Raw genomic sequence first — 19,919 nt, forward strand, 5'->3', positions numbered from 1 at the left:
TACAAGCTTTTCAAGCGAATCCATTATACCTTTTACTCTACGAGCAACGGGTATAAAGCAGCCCGAACGCTGGAAGCTGGACAGTCAAGGAGAACGAGTATACAAGTCAACAACGTGAAGAAACGAAGTTAGCAATAGAGCTACAGTCGTGATAGCCAGGAAAAAGATTGCTACATCGAGACGTTTGAGGCTCAGGTAGCTGAGGTCCAATACGACGAAGCACGGTTTGTCCGGAAGCATTTAACAGGCGGGGCCAAACCCGAAGAGGCGGCAGGAACTGTGGTGACTGCGTCGAAGACTACGTACGTGAACCTGGCGGTTGCCGGATCCACCAGTCAGTGCAGACGTGGGGTTGGCGTGTTGCCAACCAGGCGTTTGCCTTGCTGATCCCGGCCGTCGTTAGCTGCCTTGAATCCGCATACGACGACAACCCTCGGCCCAAGTGACGGGCACCCAGCGGCACGGTCCGCACCACTCGGGACCACCCAGGTCCGTCGGCATCAGCTAGATGCGCGGAACGTCGGTAGGAACTAAACAGGCGTCTGGCGTGACCGGCCGGAACAGAGCAAGGAGAAGGTTGTGGCTAGCGAGGCGAACGCCTTCAGAGCCCAGCACTTGTTCACCCTGGTCTGTGAACGGTGACGCTTCCCTAAGCCCACAGCCTTTCTTCTCGTCACCAACCACGTGTGGCCGCGGCAGTACCAGGCGAGGGTCAGTTCTACGACAGGAGAGCGGAGACGTCCGGATAATCAAATCACATTATAAATCTAGGCAAAAATAAATATCCAAGAAACGAGAACTGCAAAGTGTTGTTACTGGTAACAGGGTGATAACGTTTTAATATAAATTTGGTGGGACGAACACACGAAATCTTCTGAGCTAGCACCTATTCCGTAGCAAGCAGACCAATAAAATCAGTGTTTCCACACAAAGAAATAAAGAACTAACTTTTGTCTCTTGATGCAGAAATTTTACATATGAAAGGACAAATAGCTAAACATATTTTGATGTCTGTCTAACGGAAAGTACCCTCCACCCTTTTACATTAAAAAAAATTGTCAAACGCATTTTCGAATAAAACATACATTCTATCTTAACAGGAACTTCTTACAAATTAACGTTCCCAACCTTAACTGAAGTCAGCTCTACTGAATTCTTTTAACGAATAAAACATACATTCTATCTTAACAGGAACTTCTTACAAATTAAACGTTCTCAACCTTAACTGAAGCCAGCTCTACTGAATTCTTTTAACGAACGCCTTTTTGATGACAACCTTCAACTGAAGACTAGCAACCAAACAATAAAAGTCAAAACCGAATATTAAAAAAAAAATTGTTTAAATTATTTCTTAAAAAGACATTTATAATTGTCTTTACATTAGGTTTCCAATTATATTGGCGCTTGTACGGCAAGAAATTATTCAGGTGTAAGGAGTCGATCAAGTCTATATGAAGGAGAGTGGGAGGAGTCAAGGGCAGCAAGGTTAATCGAGAAATAATGAACCTTGGACACCAGCAAAGCGGAGAGACCGTTAATTATCGGTACTGCGCTGGACCTTAGACTCTCGACAGCCACGGGTGGAAATGTCGTACGCTTAATGCGCAAGCTTCGAATTTCCAGAAGGAGGAACTACCTACCTAAATCGATCAAACTGATGAACTCGATCAAACCGACACGGTCATGATTGCCGAAAACGACGCGGAAACGAAGACGAGACACAACCACTCTGAGCTGGCCGCTGTAAGTGCCAGCTGGATTCACTGATGGAGTTGGCAAACATTTTTAAGGAGTTGGACCCACAAAGGGAGCGTTTCAAGAAAGAGAAAACCTATAGGGCCCGCTACCAACGAGTTGCCTAAGAGAGGAACACTGAGGAGCTGAGAAGGCACAGCAGGGCTTTCGTGTAATGTCGAAGGAATGTGCTCATAGACTTAAACAAAATGATGACCACGGAGGACACCAGAGCCAATGCTAGCTATATGTTCGAAAAGGTCAAGCACAGAGAAACGACGATGAGAATGGAACTGCTAGTCCTTTCCAACATCATCGATGCCATAGTACTGGGCTTGAACTTTTGACCAAAAATTAGAAGCGAGGATGGAGTGCGCAGGGATGGTAATGTGACAAAAAATACGAAGCTGGTCGCGTGACAACACATTCAGTTCGGATTGCACTCGGCGTCGGTGACGTATTAGCGGGCCCTGGAACAAGTGATAGGACCCGAAATGATGCCAGACAAATACGGCGATATCCGGTCCAGGATGACAATTTCGTAATTAGAATAACGCTGCAAGATTACATACACAACCTGAAGGAGATGTTAAGAAAAGAAAAACCGTACCTAAGATCTAAGCTAATTTAGGCTCCTTGCAATCCTGTGGTGTACCCTAAGGACGGACAACATGGTTCTCAGGTGATCTGTAACCAGCGCATATGCGATGAACAACGTGAGGGTGCACCTGGAAAAAAATAAGGTGAGATTATGGTGCAATGGTTTCCTTAATGTAACCTACTAACTAACTGTAAAGGGAATGCCTACTTGAGGTTGTCCTTATGGACCTTAAGTGGAACCGTTCAACTTGGCCATTGGATGAGCTGTGAAGCGGAGGCGCATCCACAATGTCAATGCCTTAGTTGTGTTTAAGCATTGAGGCGACTGTCTCTGAGTTGAATGCGGACTTTTTGTCGCAATAGACCGTTATGATATTGGGGAGTATTGATAATCTGCAGCACGGGGCCGATAATATTATTGTTGTTCTGGAAGTCACCGGATGCACTATTGCAAATTTAAAAAATTTGTCGATGCATGTCAGGAATAGCATAATGTCGGTCAAAAATATGTCAATGTGCACCATTTCATCATTATAACTGGGTATGGTTATTTACCTGAGCTCTTGCTTCTGCCGGTGCCTGTTATACTTTGCTTTGGGGCAGATCCTACAATTAGCTAACACTTATTTTGCTAACCTTCCTATTTTAGGGAAATAGTAGTTATGAAAGTCTTGTTGGTTGTGTTCAGCAGCGACGATTTTTTTTTTGGATATTGATTATATCCAACACGACATTCTTGCAGTGACGGTATTGGGTGGTTGGCAAGCGCGTAAAAGGTCGTGTTGGAAACATGCTAGTGTGGGCAAGTCGCACTGAATGGCGTTAATAACGTCAGGGCTATCGACTTATTGCAGGGCTTTTAATAAGTAGCTCTTGTCAGTAAAACTGACAAGCACCAGGTTTCGCTTGAGCGGAAAACGTGCTGCCTCCAGAATAATCTGGTTTCTGAAGCAGTTTTAAGGCTTGACTATGGTTTCGACCGTGTAGGTCAGGGAGAGCTCGCTGTGAATAATCGCAGCTTATGATTACATTAAAATGTTGCCTGGGCGTCTGGGCCGAAATTTTCTTTGTCAGGTTTATAGAAAACTGTGTGAAAAATTCTGGTCTATATAAAATTTACACCACTTTATCTTAGCGTTTGTGTTCCTATCGTGGTGAGGTCAAAAGCTTTTTTAAGTCGGGGTACTTTAGCATGACATCTTCTGATGCCAGAATGTTACGAACCCTTTGAAAAGCGTTGCGTTGAGTTTCATTAACACAAATTCAAACTCAACACAAATCTTCTTAGACATGGCCCTACCCACCGAACCGTTTTCCCCTTTTAGTTGTCTGTTATCGGGCGAGCTATGGCGGCAGTCTTTAATGAAGACTCTTTAATAGCTGGCTAAACCAAGGAAAGATCGGGTTGAGTACTGTCCTTGCTTACTGTGAAGCCAAGCTACTTTACATTTTCTTTCAAGAACCTAGTCTTTTCCTGGCTAACTCTCATATTCGCATCGATTAGGCATTTGAGCACAGTATCGATGTGGCGAACATGGTCGGCTCGTTTTTTGAAAAGATTATGATATCAAATACATATTTTCCCAATTTGTTCTCTCAATGCGTCATCCAAAGCTCTTTGAAAAATGATGCATGCATTTCTCAAGCCGAACGGCAGACGACAAAATTCGTATTTTCCGCTATTTACCGAAAACTACGTCTTCTCGCGGTCATGCTCCGCAAGGTATAATTGGTATATACCGTGACTTTAGGTCAAGAGTAGTAAAAAATTTCGCCTTGCCAAGATTCGCTAGAATTATGTTAATACTAGACATAGGGTAACGGTCTGGGATCGTAAGCCCATTGAGCTTCCTGAAGTCTATGATTTCGGATATTTGGAGTGCTCTTTTTGTCGACAGCTCAAGTTGGGATGTTATTAGGTGATTTTGAGTTCGTGATAATGCTATATTTTAGCATTTGCTTGACTTCGTTGTTAACGAAGTCGGAAACACCCAGAAGATTTGGGTAAGCTGGTAGGTCACCCTGCCTGACCATCTCTAGTCTCTGCCTCACCAGATGTAGGGACTCAGACAGGAAGAGTAAGTGCAGTCTAGTCTGGCCAAAATGTTATTAAAATTCATCACAGTGTTGTGGTATACAAGTAAGGCTCCAGCTGCGCCTCGAATTTTGTTTCTGAAGATGGCAACAGCTTGGTAATGAGCACTGCTGACATTATAAGGCTTAAAAAGGTAGTAAGCGTATATGGTCGATTGCCACTTTATTTGTGTTTAAAACTGGGATTGTTGTTGCGCCAATACCAGCCTGACGGCATAATCGACAAGTGCTTGGATTTGATAGGGGTCCATGATGTTGTCTACCAGCGCACTAGCTAACGGCTGACCTACTATATGGCTTGTTTTTTCCTCGTCCCAGCTATCCTCACTTTCATACTCAACCTTTATGTTCCTATAAGTACCTGACCAACTCATTAGCTGTTGGTTGGCACTACACAAATACACTGTCACCGAGCACCAACAAACGGCTAATTAAATGTGACAAATATTAGGTATGCAACGACAAGTATGCAATATTTGTTTAAAAGGGGCATGCCGAAGGTATGCAATGTTAATTTTATAAGGTATGTAATACAATTTTTTTTATTTATTATTTATTCAGGCATGCTGCGGTAAGCGTATTTTTTTCGAATTTGTATTTTTAGGTGATCTGGTTTTCGCAAAATTTCTGCTATCGTTTTTATATCGAAATGTTTTGTTTCTCATCGCTTCTTTCTGCTCTTTTTATTTGTCAAAATCAAACAAAGTGAAAAATGTGTTTTATATTTGCAATTGCTTGTTTTTGGAGCCAGGAGAAGGCAGAAATAGGAGGGCTTGAGAACATCTAGAGCTGCCACCTTTTTCACAGTTTTATTTCCGATGTTCGCAATTACTTTTTTTACAGCGCTTTGACCATTTAAGTAATTAAATTAAATAGCATAATTTACAATCAACACTTTTGGCCCTCCTTTTAATAAAATAATGCATTTTTTTATATTTTTACCTGCCTGTTTCGTTCCACGAACAGTATGGCAACCTTCGCGATAGCTTTTGGCGACCTACTTATTGACCCACAATCGTAAATTTTTGTTGCAGACGGCAACATTTTGTTTGTCAAATATTAGGTGGGGTCAGAAATTATATTTTTATAAAATAACCAAGTGGCAGAATGATTTTGTGGTGATGGGGAATAAACATCAATAGACCAATGCGTAAACTATTTCTTTCCATTAGTAAATAAGATCTGATTCGATATAAAAAAGACATTTACTTTTCATTTCGGCCAGACAAAAGTGCCAGTTTTACAAATCGAAAAATTCGTAAGATTTCGAAAACCAGAGTATTAATTTTTCGATGTAAAATCGAAATCGTAAAAATCGTACGAATTCTATTACCGGAGCATGCCTGAATAAGATAAAAATCCGTAAATCATAATATTGTATCTTAACATCACAGGGTCAAAATAAGTCATAAAATTTTAGTCAAACTGAATTTCACAAAGCACAACCATTACATGACTAGAATTCTTTGTTTCCAATTGTTTTAGGTTTTGAAAGAGAACGACAAGATCACTTGTCAAACTTCATATTCTGTAACTTAATTGGACTGTTAGTTCGTGGTGAAGTTGGTCATCAGTTAAACTAATAATAGCTGCAGGGTGGCGTAACAGGTTGCGCTGTTACCTCACTGCCCTTTTCCCGCGTCGCACTTGTTCACTTCTTTCGTTCGGTTGTGGGCGTCGGTGATCTGAGTCAGAGAACTGCATCGAGTATGATTAAGTATGAACAAATACTCTGTCCAAAAAGAGAATCGGTACCAACCAACAAGACCAACTTGTCCATTCAAAATAAGTATTGCCCAGCGTCAAGCTGATTTGAATTAGAGCGAACTGTGCACGAAGTACGAAATCAGACTTGGCTATACGGTATGTTTTGATATTTTTCATTTGTGCATTAGTCTTATAAATTTCTATTGATTTGCAAAAAAACTTTTTGCCACGCCCACTCTAACGCCAACAAACCTCCCAAGCTCGAGTAAATTTTATTTTCATATATTTATTTTAAACCAGGAAATAAAAAAAATATAAACATAAAGTATTTTTTTTTTTTTTTTTTTTTTTTTTTTTTTTTTTTATTAATTTAAAATCTGTCCATGTGGACAATAATTAAATGTTTGGGTGGGGGGGGCATTAACTTAAGGGATTACAAAGTTGTAGATAGGTCGGGGGCTCATTGTAGTGGGTTATAAGTGGGGGAGATCAAGCGGGTGTTTCCTCTGGAGGCGCCTGGTGGTTTCACTATTGTCCAGGAGGTTGATAGCCAGATGGTTTGGGTGGTTGTCTAGACGCTTGGCGTATCTCGCACTGAATCGGGAGATTTCCTCTGCTACCCACGGTATTCCTAGCTCCTTATGGATTGTCGAGTTCTCGTGGTATGGGTGAGCGTCAGAGATTAGCCTTAGGCACTTGTTTTGAAAGCGCTGTATGCGGATTCGGTTAGAGACGCTTGCAGTGCCCCACAACTGAATCCCATAAGTCCAAATTGGCTTCAGGATGACCTTGTACAGGAGGAGTTTTAGGTTCTCCCTAAGTTTGGACCTTTTCCCGATGAGCCAATGGAGTTGCTTGAGGCGCAGGTCGGCCTGGTGTCGTTTGGCGATTAGGTGGGGGCGCCAAGTGAGCCTCCGGTCTAGCGTCAATCCGAGGTATTTCGGGGTGCTTGAAGATGGAATAGTTTCCCCGTTGAGCGTGACTGGGGGGCAGTCTCCTCTGCGCAGGGTGAAAGTAGTTTGGGTGGATTTGTCTGCGTTCACGGCAATGTTCCATCGCTTCAACCATGGGTCGAGGGCATCCAGCTGGCTTTGAATGATGGCTGATGCTTCTTGGGGGTCTGAGGCGGAGGCTAGGAAGGCGGTGTCATCGGCGTATGTGGCCACTGTTAGGCTTCGGGAGGGTGTGATAGGAAGGTCTGCTGTGTAGAGTGTGTACAGTATTGGTCCAAGAACGCTGCCTTGGGGTACTCCGGCTCTTATCGGCCTAGGCGTGCTGGTCGCTGTTCCACAGCGAACTTGGAACTCTCTACCCTCGGTGAAGGATTTGAGGAAGGCGAAGTGGGATCCGGGAAGGTGCGACTTGATCTTGTAGTGGAGACCAGGGTGCCAGACTTTGTCGAAGGCCTGTTTGACATCCAGCATGACGGCGCAGCAGTATTGCTTCCTTTCGAAGGCCTCCAATATTTGCTCTACAAGCCGGTGGCATTGCTCTGGTGTTCCGTGGGAGCGCCTGAAGCCAAACTGGTGATCGGGGATCAGACCAGCCTCGTCCAGTGCTGGCAACACTCTGCGCAGAAATACTCTTTCGAGTATTTTGGAGAGGATTGCCAGCAAACTGATCGGACGATAGGAGGCGAGATTGGCTTCAGGTTTACCGGGCTTGAGGATGGTGATCACATCGGCGCGTTTCCATAGTTTCGGGAAGTACCCTAGCCGGAAGCAGCTGTTAAATATGTTTGCGATCAGCTGTGAGCAAAATGTGGGTAACATTTTTAGTGCAGTAGCGTCGATGCGATCGGGGCCTGGGGACTTGCCGTTTTTCAGTGAGGCAATTTCCTGCGCGATCTCCTCTGGTGCAACGGGCTGGATTGCTGGTCCTGGAGCACATGGGCTTTCAACAGCTCTGATGGTGTCAGCTTGCTCTGCAGCTGTGCATCGGTCAAACGGTGTGAAGGCAGTGTGGAGGTGGTCAGCAAAAGCTTCGGCTCTTTCTGCCTCAGACCGACACCAGGTGCCGTCCGCTTTACGCACTGGTACCGTTTTCTTGGCAGGTCTTTTGATATGCCGCGTGACGTTCCACAGGTTGTGCTGCGGGTCTCCAGGTTCCAGGTCTTCAAGGAAACGTTGAAACGAGTCTTGGCGTAGGGTCGTCAGTTTTTCCTTCAGTTCCTTGGAGGCACGATTGAGCGCTGTCTTATCCCTGGGGTTACGCGAGAGGAACCATACCCTTCTGAGGCGTCTTTTCTCGGTCACGAGGGCGGCTATTTCTGGGGACCACAGATGCAGGTCCCTTGCTGGAATTCTCGGGGTCGTAGGGGGAGGAGGGTTCGCAAACTCGGCGGCATTATGTATCTCCTTGTTTAAGTCATCAATGGCCGCGTCTATGTTGCTTGGTGTGGAGAGGTCTGGGTCTGGGTTTAGTGAGGAGAGCATCCAGAACGTGAACTTTGGGGCATTGGTACGATTCCCCGTGAGTCTACGGAGCGGCGTCTTCCTGAGGACGGGGATGTTGAGGAGCAGGTTGACGGCGCTGTGGTCCGATACGAGCCTGTCGTATGTGGTGCAGACGAGTTTGGCACGACCTATGCCTTTGCAGATCGCGATGTCCAGCAGATCCGGCGGCTTAGAAGGGTCCGAGGGCCAGTGTGTGGGCTCTCCAGTAGAGTGGCAGTCCAGGTTTTTGCGTATCAGGTACTTGTGGAGCGTTTTACCTTTGGGGTTATTTGTGCGGGACCCCCACCAGGAGTGCTTTGCATTGAAGTCTCCGGCTGCAATGAAGCGAGGTCCAAGGGACTCGAAGAACTCATGCAGGTGAGTTTCTGTAATCGCGTGCCTGGGGGGGAAGTAAACCGCTCCAACCGTAATATCTCCCTGTAGGCTGTTGACTCTGGCCACTGCACACTGTGCCCAATCCTCCTGTATCGCAGGCAGTTCAGTGAACTGGATGCCGCTTTTGATGAGCATGGCCGCTCCTCCTCGTGCTCTGCCTGATGGGTGGTTGGCTGTGATGAGTTCGTATCCGGGGATGGTGAAGTGGGATCTGGGGCAAAAGTGGGATTCGGAGACCAATAGGACGTCGATGTTATCGGTTTTGATGGTGTGCTCGACTTCGGCTTTGCTTCTCTGCAAGCCGTTCGCATTCCAGAAGACAATGTTGAGACTTATTTGCATGACTTGCTGTTGAGGATGGAAGCAACAAGCTGCGTCATCTGAGCAAACATCTTCTCCATCATTTTTTCGACCAGGCTCTCAAATCGATTGAACATGGCCTCCATGTGATTAGGTTGAGGGGCTTCAGGTGGGGTTGGGGGTGTCGGTGGGGGAATGCTTCCTTGGGGCTTGTTTGTGCCACAAAGCGCGTCTCTATAGCTCATTCCTTTTGTGATATTTGGGAGCTCGAAAGAGGGCTTGTTGTTGCTTTCCGTGTTCCTTGGTTTGGGCTTAGGCGCTTGTTGAGCCTTAGCCTTCTTGTATGCGGGGCAACCTTTGAACGACGCTGGGTGGTCGGCTTGGCAATGTAGGCAGCATGCTTTCTCGTCGTCCTTTTTTACACACGCCCTGGAGTCGTGGAGGCCACCACACTTGACGCAGCGAAACTCAAGAAAGCAGTAGCGCTGGGTGTGTCCGAACCCTTGACATCTGAAGCACTGCGGTACGTCGTTGAATTTCAGAGGCGGCTCAATGGTGACGACCGACCTGCAGATCCTCTTCAGCTTGTATATTTCGGTGTTGTTGCTCGCCGGTTCCAGGTTTACAAAGAAGATCCCCAGGGGTTCCTTAGATTTCCTGCCGATTGGGTTGTGCAGGTCCCTGACAGTATGGCCGTGTTTCGAGAGTTCCTCTCTAATCTCGGTTTGGTCGGTTGAGTGATGCAGTCCCTTGATGACAACTCTATACGCTCTCTCATCCTTGGGTTGGAATGTGCGATGCCTTTTGTTCTGTGCCACGAGCTGCTTACGAAGGGCTGTGTAGGATTCCTTGTCAGGCATCATTACTCGTACATTGTTGTTCTTCTCAGTCTTGTACGAGAATTCTTTTTGGGCACCGACGAGAGTCGTAATCATTTTAACCAGCGCTGTGATGTTGGTCACGTCAGGGATGTAGATCGGGGGTGGCTTGATGGTCTTCGGGGTCGGGTTGGGTTTGTCCGGGGTTTTGTTGGCAGCGGGTACGGGTACTTCGTCTGAGGTGGCTTGGTCGTCGTCGTCATTATCTTTCTCTTCGCTCGAGAGGATGGCAAACTGATTGTTTGCAAGCCTACGACGCGAAGCTGCACTGGTGCTGGGGGTAACGTCAAGTTCCTCCAATTGGCGCTTGCGCGCAGGCTTGCGCTTGACTTCACCGGGCTCCGAATGCGAGGTGCTGGAGTCACTACTGGTGCTGGGCTCCCTTGATCTAAGGGCCTTCTTGCAGGGCGTTAATTTGCCTAGCTTGATGGCACGCGGGGGGGCCTGCCAGTCCATGGTGACGAGTGATGGGTAGAGGGGGGGGGGGAGCTGGGTACAGTTGGTACCACCGCTGCACGTTTTTGTACGATGAGTTTATTAGCACAATTTACAAATGTATGTATTGTTCTCCATTTTAAGTTTTGTACAAAAGTTTAACCGAAAAGTTTAACTCGAGTACTTGCAGAGAGTATGATATTCTACCCGAACTCTTTCAAACACTTCAATCATACAAGCCTTAGTGCGAATCATTTTTGGTTGTATCCTACAATAGTGAACGTGCAAAAGCAAATCAAATATGAGGTGATTGGTAAATACTTAAAGTGTGTAGGTTATCGCTGGTCGAAGGCAAATGGTTCCATTCATATACATACATGAATCAAACCGAAAGAATCAGTGAGAGTCCAAATCGGTACTCGAGCATGAACAAATATGTTTGACTCGTTGCAGCTCTCTGATCTGAGTTGATGTATTACGGTAGCCACCTGACCGTCGTCTTCTGTTGGTGAATTAGTATGACTACGTTGGAAGGGTAAGTGCCCTTCGTAACTTGCTGGCCTAGAGACTCAGCCAAGTTGTGAATGAATAATAAAGGATAACGGCTATAGCAGGAGTTGAATTGGATCAGAGCTTGTGATCTTTATTTTTCGGATCTTTAAAACAAACTAAAGTACAAAAATATATCAAAGCATAAGTCTACCCCAGCTCCAATGCATCACACCACAAAGCCGAAGTCGGCTAGCCGACTCAGCATTCCCATGCAGTGCAATGCGGCACGTATAGGCAGTGCCCAATTACCTGCTGGACGTTCTAAGCACGGAGCGCTGAACTTGTATTAGGCGTGTCAGCATTGTTCGTACGAAGCTACTTAGTTGCTAGGGTACAGAAAGTTACTTAGTGTTTAACTACTCATCGTGGCCGATGACGTTAAGTAGTGGTGACGTGACAATACCCGGCTGCTTGCTTAGCGCTATTCGAATATTCACAAGCCTGGAGCCCTTGCCGTTTTCTCGAAGGTCACCATATGCGTTCCCTCGAGTGCACGTGAAGTGAACGCGCATATGATTCGCTCTGGTACCGCTTACAGAAGGTGTTGTGTGTAGTGCCAGTGCAACCAGTGACCGTATTCTGCCAGTGTGACCTGTGTATATGAGAGATACGGTATACGGCGACTTTCTTGCACCTGAACTGACTCTTGGGTAGGCTATTAGTACATGAATTATCATTTCGTACAGTAGGACCCTGACTTTAGAGACTTCTATTAAGCTTACTATAGGAGTGTCTTGTTCGACGAGAGATTACAAATCGGCATGATCAAGGATTGTGGGTATTACTATGTGCGATTTGGCCAATGTGATGGTGAGAATTCAATTTTGAACTTTTGTAAATAACATTCTATTTCTTGCCAATAGTGCTTTATATAAATGTGGGGTGTCAACCAAATTGTTTTTTCTGACAATAATTACCTTGTTAATAGTGCCAGTTACTTTGTTTATTTGCTTTTGAGTTTCTGAATTAATGTTTAATGGGACTCCACTACTGAGCCTCTGTTATCTTGATCTTCAGAAAATCGGAGGCATCAGGAGTACCCGCCGCCACCTTTAAGGCCGAACCTAGGAAATCTAGCCTTCTAACAATCCTGTGGTGTACCCAAGAGTTCTCAAGTGATCTGTATCGACCTCTAGTAACCTGCGCATATGCGATTGGGGAAAAGGCTTCATCTACATATTGTCGAACTCTGAAAGGTTGCTTGAATGTTTCAAGAGGTCACGTTGTTCAAATACTAGTATATCCCCATCAACTACGGGAATGTAGTTGGCATGCGAAAAGTCGGTGATTCGGGCATTCGCTACTTCCAGGGCCATGAAAAACGTGAGGGTGAACCTGGAAAAGAAGAGACTTGTGTTCTGGTCACGCGGTCGCGAGTACCTCTACTGCCTGTGAACGGGAAGTAATGGGGAAGAGGCCGTTCGGGTCTACCAATAAAGGGGAAAAGTTTGAGAGACCGGCCAGGTCTACTACAATTAAGAACAGTTTTAGAAGCCGGTTAGGTCTACTAATGATGAGAACAGTTTTAGAGGCCGGTGAGGTCTACTAATTATGAAAACGGTTTTAGAAGCCAGTGAGGTCTACTAATTATGAGAAGAGTTTAGAGGCCGGTCAGGTCTACTAATTCTGAGAAGAGTTTTAGAGGCCGGTTAGGTCTGCTAATGGTGAGAAGAGTTCAAAGGCCGGTCAGGTCTACTAATGGTGAGAAGAGTTTTAAAGGCCGCTAAGGTCTACTAAGAACAGTTTTAGAGGCTGGTCAGATTTACTAGTGATACGCGCGGGCCGGTGAACCGAGCCGGAGATTGAGATGCAATACGCAAAGACTACTACGATTAGTTAGTTACCACGTCGTAACCCGCCTCCTATGGCTCTGTTGAACTCCGCTGATCCTGGGCTGTTGGACCGTTTCTGTTAGCTCCTTCTGGAGGTCTTGTCGCCGATCGCCGGCCGAACTGAATGCCCTCCGGAGGGCTGGGGTGCGCCTTATGTAGCGCTTTGGCGGAGGAAAGTGTGCCCCCATATTCCAACCGAATTCGGACCGCATTAATGACCGAACTATTGCTGGACAGTGTGACCCTTAGCGCACGATCCTTGGCGCGCGCGTATTGGGTTTGAATTATTCCGTTATTCTTTCATTTATTTAGGTCTTATTCTATACATGTTTTTCCCCGTGTTTCTGTGACTTCATGTTTATTACTTACGTCTTGTTCTATAGATGTTTTTCCCCATGTTTCTGTGACGTTATGTTTATTATTTACCATATTAATTTGTGCGCGTTCGGCGCATCACAATCTTGCTAATTCTTGCGAATTTTGTTTATATTCAATAAATAAATTTATTACTAATACAGTGAAACATAGCGAGTTGAGACGATACTATTTGGTGTTCTTTTCCATTTGCCACACGGAGTGGCCACATCTTTATTAAATTTAATTTATTTTTAATTAATAAAAGAATTACGAAAAGTAATGAAATTCACATATACACAGGCAGTGAAAAGAATACCGATCTGCTCGAGGAAAGCGTTGATTTTCATGCGCCTCATGCAGACAGATGGAAGTGCGAAGCAAGAAAAGGTTAAAGTTTGGCTCTAGAGACATGGCTGCCAATTCGACACCAAGACCAAATGGTGAATTTAAATGTGGAGCCAATGGTGGGTCAACTTCGGAGGACATGGAGTCCGACAAAGAAAGTACAATAATGAGCGCAAATCAAAATGATCCGCAGAGCGACATTTACCGGGACCTAATGGAACTGATGAAAAGTATGTAAGCTGAACAGGCAAACCAAATGGCCAAATTGGAGGAGCGATTGGTGAACATGTGCCAAAGTCAAAAAAGATCTGCATGTGAAACATTAGAAGAAGTACGGCGTAAGAATATACATTCTATGCAACCAAACATGCACAATCAAGATAACAGGGTGATTACGGTACAAGAATGCAGCGCTACTGCGGGCGCAAATAACACTGCTGCCATTAATAACAGGCATAGACTCGGTGTCATTGGGGGCACTCAAGACGTTGCTATTGGCGGCACGTCCCTGCTGCAATTGGAGGCACGCATGGACTCGGCGCGAGCCGATTATCTGGAGATAAACTTGCAACTGGAAAAAGAAAATCAACTTTCTAATCGAGCATATGTCGTCCCTCAAAAAGTCCTTGGTCCAGCCCACTTCACATGGCCACCAAAAAAGACGGTGGCTGGAGGGCATGCGGCGCTTATCGTAAGCTCAACTCGATTACGATACCAGATCGCTATCCGATTGCACACATTCACGACTTCACCGAACAGCTACATGATGGGAAAGTCTTCTCAACGCTTGATTTGGTAAAGGCGTACTACCAAATTCCCATGGCGGAAGAAGACATCCAGAAGTCGGCCGTATGCACCCTATTTGGACTCATAGAATTCCAGTACATGCCTTTCGGGTTAAAGAATGCGACTCAGACGTTCCAGCGTTTTATAGACAATATTTTTCGCGGCATGGACTTCGTATATCGCTACATAGACGATATACTGATAACTTCGAAATCGATCACCGAACACGAAGAACATCTTCGAACAGTGTTATCGGTCCTGCAGATACACGGACTAAGCATCAATCTGAGCAAATGTGAATTAGCGCAAACGCAAGTTAATTTTCTCAGCTACACGATCAACGAACACGGCATCAAACCACCGTCCAGTCGCATCGATGCCATCCTCAATTATGCTCGTCCTGAAACTATCAGCCAACTAGGGCGTTTCTTGGGCGTTATAAACTACTATCACGATGCCCACAGCGATCACCGGGGCGCAACTCGAAGAGGAGCAAGCCTCGGATTTTGAATTGACACGCATCTTGCAAGGAACTACATCCTTAAAGCTCAAGAAAGTTTGTTTTGGTGGAGAAAGTTCGATATACTGTGACGTATCCACACCAAATCTCCGTCCTTTTGTACCGCAATCACTTCGCAAACAGGCTTTCTCATATTATATATCCACAATCTATCGCATCCCAGTGGACGAGCAACTGCCCGTCAAATCAGACAGAAGATTGTCTGGCCTTCGATGAACAAAGATGTCCTCAAATGGTGTAGATTTTGTCTCCCATGCCAGCGCTCCAAAATTCACAAGCACAATCACCTTCAGCCGGAGAAGATCGCTGTGCCAAATGGAAGATTCGACCACGTCCACCTGGATTTAGTTGTTATGCCTTTACAACAAAACTACCACTATTGTCTTACCATGATTGACCGTTTCTCACGATGGCCAGAAGCAGTACCACTCAATAATATCACGGCCGATACGATAGCCATGGCGTTCTGGACACAGTGGATATCCCGTTTTGGATTACCCAAAACAATCACTACTGATCAAGGCGCGCAGTTTGAATCTGCAGTTGGACTCAGCAGTATCAGTATATACTGAGCAGTCGACCACCTCAAGCCTGTTTTCCTAGTCAAGGTAGACAAGCAGTTCGACTCGGAGGAATCCAACCCCACTCCTCAAAGGACTTACGAAAAACGGCGTAAGGTAACATTTGCGAGCCAAGGATCGTGACGGATTCACTGTGGCGACACTGATATATTGGTAGCGTCACCTACAATAACATATCTCTCGATACGACTTGATACGCGCGCATTGTGTGTGCCTTAATATAATAAAGCTGATTCCAAAATTGAAAGAACTAATTGAGTGCTCCTCTTTACAGAAAGGGTGTCGATTATACAGAAAAATCTCCGCAGGAAATAATGGTTACAAAAGTATTACTTTTTGATTTTTTTGCAACTAAACCAGGTCAACTATTTTTTTCTTAAGGTTGTGGACCTCAAACAGTTTAATGATTTTAATATAATAAAGCTGATTCCAAAATTGAAAGAACTAATTGATAATAAAGATTAAAAGCAATTGAAGAAGAATCATTGAACAAGAATTGAAGAAAAATAGTCGAACAATAATGGAAGAGAAATAATAAAAGTGAAGATCAGCTTATAAATTATGATTGATTACATTTAGATATATAAATATATAATAAATATTATATATATATAATAAAGGTAAAATTTCTATAGTAATTGTTGGATTTTCTTAGGAAGAATAAGATGATGGATATTAAAAAAATTTCTGTTGCACTTAAAGTAAAACCTAAAACGATAACATAATAAAATCCAACCATGTATATACTAAGAGACAAAAACAGTTAAAAGTCTAAAAATTATGCCTAGGGAACGAAATAAGATAAATATGTATATTTTTGGTTTTGTGAGCTATATTAATTTGAAACTTTTATATGATTTTGTAAATAAATAATAATAAGTCCTATTACATAATGCCAATGAAATATCATGATAATGCGGTGAATTGATTTAATCTAGGGGAAATGTACACCACGTTCAACACATTTCCAAAGGTCGGGAGGGTATAGAGGAGTGATCACTACCATCTCGATCACTTCCCAACACAACGCAGTCCCCTAATTCTCTGCTATCGTATATTCCGTTTTGGGGAATTCGCTAAATTGACTTTTTTTTTATTTGTTCTTATTTGGATTAGAGTAGTTTCCGTCAAGTGCACTTATTTTTTTATATGAATGGTGGGCAACGGAGATTATAGGGATAGGAAAACCCCGACCCCAATACCGACATTCATTATAAAAAAATGCCGCCAAACGTGGGGCACACGAGGTTGTAAAGGACGTGCGATTCGCCGTCAAAAACAATCTAACCTATAACTTCTGGCCTTCATCCTGTTTGGATGAACGCGCATATGATTCGCTCTGGTACCGCTTACAGAAGGTGTTGTGTGTAGTGCCAGTGCAACCAGTGACCGTATTCTGCCAGTGTGACCTGTGTATATGAGAGATACGGTATACGGCGACTTTCTTGCACCTGAACTGACTCTTGGGTAGGCTATTAGTACATGAATTATCATTTCGTACAGTAGGACCCTGACTTTAGAGACTTCTATTAAGCTTACTATAGGAGTGTCTTGTTCGACGAGAGATTACAAATCGGCATGATCAAGGATTGTGGGTATTACTATGTGCGATTTGGCCAATGTGATGGTGAGAATTCAATTTTGAACTTTTGTAAATAACATTCTATTTCTTGCCAATAGTGCTTTATATAAATGTGGGGTGTCAACCAAATTGTTTTTTCTGACAATAATTACCTTGTTAATAGTGCCAGTTACTTTGTTTATTTGCTTTTGAGTTTCTGAATTAATGTTTAATGGGACTCCACTACTGAGCCTCTGTTATCTTGATCTTCAGAAAATCGGAGGCATCAGGAGTACCCGCCGCCACCTTTAAGGCCGAACCTAGGAAATCTAGCCTTCTAACAATCCTGTGGTGTACCCAAGAGTTCTCAAGTGATCTGTATCGACCTCTAGTAACCTGCGCATATGCGATTGGGGAAAAGGCTTCATCTACATATTGTCGAACTCTGAAAGGTTGCTTGAATGTTTCAAGAGGTCACGTTGTTCAAATACTAGTATATCCCCATCAACTACGGGAATGTAGTTGGCATGCGAAAAGTCGGTGATTCGGGCATTCGCTACTTCCAGGGCCATGAAAAACGTGAGGGTGAACCTGGAAAAGAAGAGACTTGTGTTCTGGTCACGCGGTCGCGAGTACCTCTACTGCCTGTGAACGGGAAGTAATGGGGAAGAGGCCGTTCGGGTCTACCAATAAAGGGGAAAAGTTTGAGAGACCGGCCAGGTCTACTACAATTAAGAACAGTTTTAGAAGCCGGTTAGGTCTACTAATGATGAGAACAGTTTTAGAGGCCGGTGAGGTCTACTAATTATGAAAACGGTTTTAGAAGCCAGTGAGGTCTACTAATTATGAGAAGAGTTTAGAGGCCGGTCAGGTCTACTAATTCTGAGAAGAGTTTTAGAGGCCGGTTAGGTCTGCTAATGGTGAGAAGAGTTCAAAGGCCGGTCAGGTCTACTAATGGTGAGAAGAGTTTTAAAGGCCGCTAAGGTCTACTAAGAACAGTTTTAGAGGCTGGTCAGATTTACTAGTGATACGCGCGGGCCGGTGAACCGAGCCGGAGATTGAGATGCAATACGCAAAGACTACTACGATTAGTTAGTTACCACGTCGTAACCCGCCTCCTATGGCTCTGTTGAACTCCGCTGATCCTGGGCTGTTGGACCGTTTCTGTTAGCTCCTTCTGGAGGTCTTGTCGCCGATCGCCGGCCGAACTGAATGCCCTCCGGAGGGCTGGGGTGCGCCTTATGTAGCGCTTTGGCGGAGGAAAGTGTGCCCCCATATTCCAACCGAATTCGGACCGCATTAATGACCGAACTATTGCTGGACAGTGTGACCCTTAGCGCACGATCCTTGGCGCGCGCGTATTGGGTTTGAATTATTCCGTTATTCTTTCATTTATTTAGGTCTTATTCTATACATGTTTTTCCCCGTGTTTCTGTGACTTCATGTTTATTACTTACGTCTTGTTCTATAGATGTTTTTCCCCATGTTTCTGTGACGTTATGTTTATTATTTACCATATTAATTTGTGCGCGTTCGGCGCATCACAATCTTGCTAATTCTTGCGAATTTTGTTTATATTCAATAAATAAATTTATTACTAATACAGTGAAACATAGCGAGTTGAGACGATACTATTTGGTGTTCTTTTCCATTTGCCACACGGAGTGGCCACATCTTTATTAAATTTAATTTATTTTTAATTAATAAAAGAATTACGAAAAGTAATGAAATTCACATATACACAGGCAGTGAAAAGAATACCGATCTGCTCGAGGAAAGCGTTGATTTTCATGCGCCTCATGCAGACAGATGGAAGTGCGAAGCAAGAAAAGGTTAAAGTTTGGCTCTAGAGACATGGCTGCCAATTCGACACCAAGACCAAATGGTGAATTTAAATGTGGAGCCAATGGTGGGTCAACTTCGGAGGACATGGAGTCCGACAAAGAAAGTACAATAATGAGCGCAAACCAAAATGATCCGCAGAGCGACATTTACCGGGACCTAATGGAACTGATGAAAAGTATGTAAGCTGAACAGGCAAACCAAATGGCCAAATTGGAGGAGCGATTGGTGAACATGTGCCAAAGTCAAAAAAGATCTGCATGTGAAACATTAGAAGAAGTACGGCGTAAGAATATACATTCTATGCAACCAAACATGCACAATCAAGATAACAGGGTGATTACGGTACAAGAATGCAGCGCTACTGCGGGCGCAAATAACACTGCTGCCATTAATAACAGGCATAGACTCGGTGTCATTGGGGGCACTCAAGACGTTGCTATTGGCGGCACGTCCCTGCTGCAATTGGAGGCACGCATGGACTCGGCGCGAGCCGATTATCTGGAGATAAACTTGCAACTGGAAAAAGAAAATCAACTTTCTAATCGAGCATATGTCGTCCCTCAAAAAGTCCTTGGTCCAGCCCACTTCACATGGCCACCAAAAAAGACGGTGGCTGGAGGGCATGCGGCGCTTATCGTAAGCTCAACTCGATTACGATACCAGATCGCTATCCGATTGCACACATTCACGACTTCACCGAACAGCTACATGATGGGAAAGTCTTCTCAACGCTTGATTTGGTAAAGGCGTACTACCAAATTCCCATGGCGGAAGAAGACATCCAGAAGTCGGCCGTATGCACCCTATTTGGACTCATAGAATTCCAGTACATGCCTTTCGGGTTAAAGAATGCGACTCAGACGTTCCAGCGTTTTATAGACAATATTTTTCGCGGCATGGACTTCGTATATCGCTACATAGACGATATACTGATAACTTCGAAATCGATCACCGAACACGA

This window comes from Drosophila yakuba, chromosome 2L, assembly GCF_016746365.2.
Source record: "Drosophila yakuba strain Tai18E2 chromosome 2L, Prin_Dyak_Tai18E2_2.1, whole genome shotgun sequence".
Taxonomy (NCBI): Eukaryota; Metazoa; Arthropoda; class Insecta; order Diptera; family Drosophilidae; genus Drosophila; species Drosophila yakuba.